We start from the raw sequence: 8,140 nt of genomic DNA, 5'->3' as shown, positions 1-8,140 counted from the left end.
AGGTGTGTACCAGCACAGAGGCCGCTGTTCCGCTGTGTGCACCGGCGCAGAGGCTGGTGTTCCGCTGTGTGCACCGGCGCAGAGGCCGCTGTTCCGCTGTGTGCACCGGCGCAGAGGTTGGTGTTCCGCTGTGTGCACCGGCGCAGAGGTTGCTGTCCCGTACTTCCGTCATTACTGTGACGGAGCAAAGGGGGACGGCACAGCTACATCTCGGCTACAACCGGCTCTCTTGTTTTGGCCGTAGCATTAGTAACCCCGCCCAAAATGACACGCTACAGCAGAGTCTTGACGTAGCTCGGCTCTACTCTCGCTGTGCATGGTTTCTGAGAAAAGGAGCGCAGCAGCGAAGCCAGACAGCACAAACGGTTCATCACAGCACTGTTCACTTCTTCTCCAAGAGCTTCTCATGGAGCCGGACATCAGAGGTAATATTAGTACAGATTATTAGCGGGATAGTCTTACTTTACAATTGTTTAATATGACCAGAACGGACGAATAGCGACAGACGAAGACGAGTTTGCACCGCAGTTTGTTCTGCAGGTTTAATAAGAAACTTGCAGCCCAGCTTCGGCCTCTCAGTGCGGGACACTGGTTTGACCAGAGTCTGAAAATGTCTGAAGACAGAGCCTGGTGTGGGTCTGAATTAATCTGCAACTGTGTTCTGTGAGTGCTCGTGAAGTGGACGTGACTCGTTAGGTGTGCAGCGGTGTTTACTGGGTTTTGTTCGGGAGCAGTGAGAGATCTCTGTGTGGCTGCGGCTGAATACCCGAATGAAACGGTCTGTTCTGTCTGCTAATGCCTTACACCAAACGACTTTCAAGCGATTTCGCAGACAAATATCCATGTCGGGATAAAATCATGAGAGTCTTGCTAGAGTTGCGTCGCGCTCGAGTCTTCTCGATCGTTTAGTGTAAGGTGGTCAAGATGGTGGTCTTAAGTCAGTCCTTTTCTCGTCTTGACGCTGTGACAAAATCAACCGTGTTTAATAGTATCGTAAGTTTTAAGTCTTGGCTCATGCAAATAGCGACGCGCCAGGTGCGCGCGTGAGTGCTTGAGGGCGAGCGCATGCGCGCGACGCGGTAGAAAGTAACAGAGAGAGAGAGAGAGAGAGAGAGAGAGAGAGAGAGAGAGAGAGAATGTACGTGTGAGTGCCTGAAATCTCTGTAAAAACGGCAAATCTGCTCCACTTTAATACAATAATCATATTAACTTAAAATGTAAACTGACTGCTTTAATATTTCAGGACTTTAAGAATGCCATTATTGAAGAATCATTTCCATTTTTTCCTTATATTTTTATTATTATTTATTTATTTATTTATTTATTTATTTATTTTGCTTTCTGTTACACTGTTTGTTTTTTATGGTTTAGTTCACAATATCCAATCAACAAGGCTGATTCGCTGCATGTTGTGTTGATGTGTAAATCTTTATGTTAAATTAAAAAAGTAACTGCACATTTTACAGGTTAATTAAAAGATTCTGGGTGATGATCTGCCAGAATATACAGTTCTACAGTGAACAGGGCTGAGCCCCAGATCTTTACATGCTCAGCCAATGTATCTTCCCATCTGTACCACTATAGAGTGGAAGGAAAAGGGTTTCTCTGCTTGTATATTTCCACCAGGTGCATGATGGGAAATAATGTCAAAAGTCTAGTTGCAGTCTTGTAAATACTGACACTGCAAGATTTCCTGTCTTTTCAAAATCATAATTTGTGACTAAAAGCTGTGACACTGTCTTTAGACGTGAGAGGGTGTCAGACTTCAGTCTTTCAAAAGTCTTTTCATAATGTGGATCCGCATGTCCTGTCCGTATATTTAGTGAAGCCGTGGGTTACAGAGCACGCACAATAAAGGAGAAAGGGATTCCTTATTCATACAACACTTCAGACGTCTTTACGTACTGTCGTTACATCAAAAGCTCGGTGCTTTTGACGTAGCTTGATGCCCAGAAAGAGGAAATAACCCCGTGTGAACATTTCAGTTCGATCCTGTTTTCTTCAATCCTAAATCCACCCTGCGTTCACTGCTCGCACTGTGTGATTAGCGTCATTATTACACTGGATGGACTTTTTCTGCCGTGTTTGAGGTTAAATGTTCGTCGTGCACCCGAACTGGGCCGCGGTTTCGCTTTCAGTCGGATCGCGGGAGTAAAAGTTTCCTGCGCGCTTAACCAAAACAGCGCCTTCCTCACTGGATACAACCGACTGTTTACCAACACGGCATTTCACAGAGGATTTAAATAACCTGGAGCCCTTTGTGCGGGTCGTTTTATAGGTGAGAAAAGTGCCGTAATCTTTACAGACGTGGGAGCGCGCAGTCCGTCAAAATCTACATTTAGAGCTCTCGCTCTCTGTCTCTCTCTCTCTGTCTCTCTCTCTCTCTCGTACACATTTTCTAACGAAGCTACAACAGTTAAACAGTTAATTACTGTTGCTCTGTGCCAAATTATCTGACTATATTGGCAGACTATTGTGCTTGTTTCAAGCATCTTTTCGTAAAAAGGAAAATTATCTCCCAATGTAGTGAGATACTTTTACTTAATAACATTTCTGTTAAGTAGTAATGAAATATTAGATATAACGCCTAGATTTAAGATGATTTCACTTGCCAAGACATAATAATAATAATAATAATAATAATAATAATAATAATAATGATGATGATGATGATGATGATAATAATAATAATTATTATTATTATTATTATTATTATTATTATTATTACTATTATTATTATTATTATTATTATTATTATTATTATTATTATTATTATGTTGCAGCTGTGGCACTCAGCTAATGTAAAAATATAACTAAAATAAAAAAAATAAACACTAAATCTGCCCCTGTAGTGTTACTGAATACAAACATTTTGAAATGAAAACTTAATTGAGGAATATCACTAATCAGTTGTGTAGCACTCAGCGGTGTAATGGGATATGATTGTTTAGCTGGCTACAGTGTGTTTTATTAGTAGGTTTAAACAGGAATGCTACACACATTGCCAAACACTGCCAGAAGTATCGGGGACTGATGTGTTTTGGTATAACCATGGTGGAAAGATCACACTGGTGTGTATTTCAGTTGTCTAATTATCCTCCCCCTTCCTTTCTTTAACTGCAGATACCTTCACTGCTGGGTTTCAACGCTTTCTCCACGCGGTCTTCCAGCTCGTCACATGCACTGGCTCGGTTGAGTCAGGTAAGGACACAGTTTCCAGGTTTAGAAAACATTTCATGCTGATACAGGCGCCCGGCGTACACTTACTAACATGAGCAAAAGTGTCTGAATGCTTGTTTCAGCTCACTGTATATCGGATTATTCAGCACAGTGACGTTTTATAGGGTTCTTCTTCACTTCCGTGTGAATTTAAAGATCACAGATTGTTTTTATGTTTGAATTACTATTACGTTGTTGAATTTCAGCAAAAGTAAATGTTCAGATGTTTTGCAAAAATGTTTAAAAAATGTAATAACATGCCTTTAAAAATAATGACTGAATAACGCAAATTAGCACTGTTTTTTGCAATACATTAATTTCTTATTTTGTAGTTTACTAATATATATTTATAAAGCATTTAAAATTTGTTTTCCCTTATATAATAGTCTCACTGGTCTATCTTTGGGTCTATTAAGCATGTACTGAATACTATGATTGGTTTTACAGCACTCTTAAGTGTACTGTACTTCATTTTACAATATGTAGCCAGCTACACAGTCATCGTAATCATAGTAATCACAATCATAGTAATTTTACCATAGTGTAGTATACAGCAGCTTGCTAGCTAATTGTTGCCATAAGTTTCTGTTATTTTAGTCTCAGCCTCAGGTACATGGGCAGTCTGATCACAACTTAATGGGACTGTGTAAGTTGAACTCTGACTGGTTTTCCACCTGTGTGTGAATACACTTCCATGCAGCAGCTTTTTATCAGTGCTATGGGGAACAAACTTTAGCAAGTAGTTACTCACTCTGTGTGCAGTGACCAAGCCTTTCAGAACAATATATAGGAGCTAGACTGAAAAAAGGTCATACATTGAATCTTTAGAAATCATCCATTTATGTGTAATTCAGTTGAGATGTAAACAAAGTCATTGTTTGATGTAAAATGGTTTATTGTAAGAAAACATACTGACTGAAATTTCTTTACAGTGGTGGTGATGGGAACCAAGGGTTACTGTGTCTATAATACAAACATAGCCATTTTTTTGCTATCCAAAACCTACATGTGTCTTTAGAGTTTTGTATGTTATGTGATAATGGATTTTTTTTTTAATGGCCAAAACCTGATCTCAAAACTAGCAAAAACAGTCCCTATGGAATTCTAGTATTTTGTTAGTTGAATGAACATTTTTAGCTGCTCTAGATTAAAGACAGACATTTGAAGCTTCTAAAATAGTGTAGCATCAGCACAGAGGAAGACGGAAACAACATTGTGCATTTAGGAAAATGCTCTTATATCTTGAATAACTTCACCAGAGTCAGGGAAATGCCCAGCCTAGCACTAACCCTAACAAGCAATACAAGGATGCGTAACATGGGAGGACCAGATACACAATGAGGGCAGACGAACATACACAAGGCCCCTCCTAGGACACAATTTGCTACAAAAAACCCAACTACTTCACTCATAACAGCGACATCAACAACAAATGTCTCTTTTTACACCTGGAGTGCTCTGCCTCCCGAGAGCCACTTTGCATGGCCACACCCCCTAACCTCTCCACAGCAGCGGCCTTGGCCGACGCCATAATACATTCATACATGTTTTACTTGTGACAGAGTTTGTGACAGACATATTAGCACATAGTCACCTTTAGCTGTTTCACAGTGACTCTCAGAGAGACTGGTGTAGAGCTGCTGATGCTGTTTTCTATTTATAACAACCCACTGCCATTCATATTCACAGTCAGTGGCGTATCTAGGACCTCCAGAAGGCCTGGAGTGATGTTTTCTCTCACAAAATTGGCTCGGCCTGTTGGGAATCAAAACATCTTTGTCACTTTAAAATTATGCTTATGGTTAATCTAAAAGTTTAGGGCTACTCTTCAATGCTTAAAGTTCAAACCAATATGATAGCTCTCTTGAGAGACTACTGTGAGACTAGCTTAACAGTAAACCTTTTGCAGTGTTTGAGAGTTAAAACATTATGAACTTATTAACCAATTAATAATGCTAATTAATGATTCCATTGATCCCTCCCTCTTCGTTTCATACACTAAGCCTCCCATAGACCAATAGGAGAAGTCTATTGAAAGAATACAAATATATTTACATTACAATCAATAGTTAAACTCTGCTGTTCTCTATATGTTAACAGAGGAACCTGTGCCCAGCATTTCTGTAGAGGAAACTTCACCAGCATCTCCTAACTACAGTTCTGTCAGGCCTTGGTTTGGGCAGCAAGAAACAACATGGCATCCAAACGGCATCACTTCACCTTGATGACCTCCAGTGGACTGTGCACCACTTTGCAAACCATGAAGTATTATCCTTTGTTGCCTTAGCTGCAAAGCAAAGCACTTCTGAAATGAGCCATCAAACCACAACACCTCACCATAGCTTACCTATGACTGTTACCAGCTTTAAAACTGAGGACTTCGACTCTTCTCTTTCAGTGATGGAGGTGATAATGGAGATGGTGATGTATGAAGCACTGAAAATCAGTGCTGGTTTCCTGTCACCATCTCACAGTGAGCTTTTTCAGCTCACTATAAGTAAAAAAGTGTTGTCTCCTGTTGTGATTCCATCGTTGCATCATTAGCCGTATGAAGCACAACACTAATGGTGCACAAGCTACTGTGTTGCTGTGTGCCCACCAAAGTTAAATATCCATTTAGTATGTTTTATGTAGACAGTACACTTTTAGACTGGCATAAGTGCCTTTATCTTAAATGATGTGGGGCCTACTAGTTTACGTAGTCATCTCAGGTTTTAGAACATATGTATTGGAGCCAAAGTATGACTCTCAGGACATTGTAACCAAAGATATCTGTAGCTCAGGTAATGGTTTGTGTTTTAGGATTTCTAGGATTTTGCACTTCCAGAGAAAATGAATGTAAAGATAGGGCTGTCAGGCATGGTTTTACAGTGGGACAGTGATTGACATACACAAGATGGAAAAAGATGTAGGCAAGATTCAAGAGCAGAGCAATCAAGTCGGTTTCTTTTTTTTTGCCTAAAGAGCATGCACTGGGTCAGATGAACAACTAGTGATTCAGTGATTATTGGGTCAAGCCATGAATTGCATAGCCATGAAGTTAGTGATGTTATTGTCCTGAATATGCTGCTATATCTGACACTGTAATTTGAATAATAATTTCCAAAAATGAAAAGGAATTGTGCAGAGATATTACTAATTTCTCTTAATTTCTCTTAATAAATGTTGGTGTTATTTTGTCTAGTTATTTTTTTTCGCCCAGTAATATCACTGTCTTCGTTGACCTAAAGTTAGGCTTTATTCCATTTATTTAATGCAAGACCAGTGAAGTTGACTGATGTTCTTTCCCACCCATTCACAGATCTTATAATTAACTTTTCCTTGGCTGCCTTTTCTTAGTAGCACTTTTTTGGACTTTTCATGTTTACAACATGATTTGTACAACTTTTGTAGTTTCAACATTTGTTAATCTTGTCTATTTTTTTTAACCTGATAATAATGTCTGTCTTCTTTCACAGTAGGTTAAGCCGTATTCCATAATACAAGACCAGTGAATGATTTGTACTACGTTTTGTACTTTTTAAATGTGTTTTTACACTATTAGTCTAGTTTTTTAACATCCACAATTTGTGTTACTTTCATAGTTTCAGAAGAACCACAAATGTGTAAATTGATGTGCAATGTTGTGGTACATGGGCCACCTGGTTTATGGAAGAAAGAAAGCACGTGCCATCTAATCAGCATCACCTCACTTTGATGGCCTCTGAACTTTTGCACCATGACACAGACACTTTACAAACTGAATTTTTCTGTGTTACGTTGCTTTTTTTTTCTAGAGCTCCCTGTGAGAATGTTTTACAGCACTGTTGTTTACTTGCTCCAGCATGTTGAGCTTTTTTTTCTCACTATGTTTGCAAAAGGGGACTGTTACTAACACTGGATAGTCATTACACATATAAAAGATTTGATATGGTCAGTCATAATCCTTCTTCTTCTGTCATACTTTGTGCTAACAAGCTGTGCGATATGAAATGATAGCTTTGCCTACAACTGTGTTAAGCTCTCATTTGTTGGATGTCAAACTAGCATACATGGTTTACTGTTACACACACTCACACACACACTTTTTCCAACCCGCTTATCCTTCTGGCCACTGGGCAGAAGGCAGGACACACCCTGGACAGGTTGCCAGTCCATCGCAGGGTAGACAGACTGCATTACTGTTACCATTTTTAGAATTTACTCCAGTTTCCCTTTTTAACAAAGCTTTGCTTTTTCAAGTAATGCATTTCTGTATTTCATTTCATTTGTAGACATGTATTTTTGCCTCTATTTGTATGTGGAAATAAATACCATATGTGTTGAATTTTCATATTTGTTTTGATTGTAATTAAAACTCACATTTTGATTAATTAATCTGTCAAAGTGACTCACTGGCTGCACATTTGACAGGTAGTTACTGTAATTAAGAATTATAGCACACTATAATGTTTTATGTACAGTAATTACATATTGTATGTTGTACTGTATATTGAATGCAGTACAAAACTGTCTCTTTATAAGGCTACATATTGACAGCATTATATTACAGTATCACTGTGATACTGTAATAATCTCATGTGTGAGTATTATTTATGTATAATTATACACCACCTAAAAGGAAAGGTTCTAATTTTACTTGCTCAAATATGCATCTTTTACTTATATATACTGTGGATACTTTTGGATTTCCACTAAAGTACAGGGGTTGAACTGGGCCTCATATCCCACCAATTTTCAGTCATATAATTGTGTATTGAATCCTTTTGCTAATTCATGATGTTTCAAAAAGCTAAACAAATGTGTTCATGATGCCAACATGAAGCCTAAACAATTTGCTGTTGAATCCATAGTAATTCCAAAGCATTTTGTCATTTAGCTATCTAGTCAAGTTTGCATCACCAGAAGGTCTCTAAATCAAACATCTGTTCATACAGCAGTC

At 38.7% G+C, this 8,140-nt stretch overlaps 1 long non-coding RNA gene across 2 annotated transcripts; it reads left to right on the top strand.

The window, feature by feature from the left end:
* Positions 1–284: 284 nt before the first annotated feature.
* On the top strand, positions 285–7,531 carry LOC118821814. 2 transcript variants are annotated; one of them, XR_005008360.1, is made up of 3 exons: positions 285–425; positions 3,124–3,201; positions 5,320–7,531. It is a non-coding gene; the product is annotated as an uncharacterized LOC118821814 (long non-coding RNA). The 2 variants fall into 2 exon arrangements; XR_005008361.1 differs by lacking the exon at positions 285–425 and adding an exon at positions 1,929–2,278.
* Positions 7,532–8,140: the final 609 nt, after the last annotated feature.

Source organism: Colossoma macropomum, unplaced genomic scaffold (genome assembly GCF_904425465.1).
Source record: "Colossoma macropomum unplaced genomic scaffold, Colossoma_macropomum, whole genome shotgun sequence".
Taxonomy (NCBI): Eukaryota; Metazoa; Chordata; class Actinopteri; order Characiformes; family Serrasalmidae; genus Colossoma; species Colossoma macropomum.
This window is presented reverse-complemented; position numbering and strand designations above follow the sequence as displayed.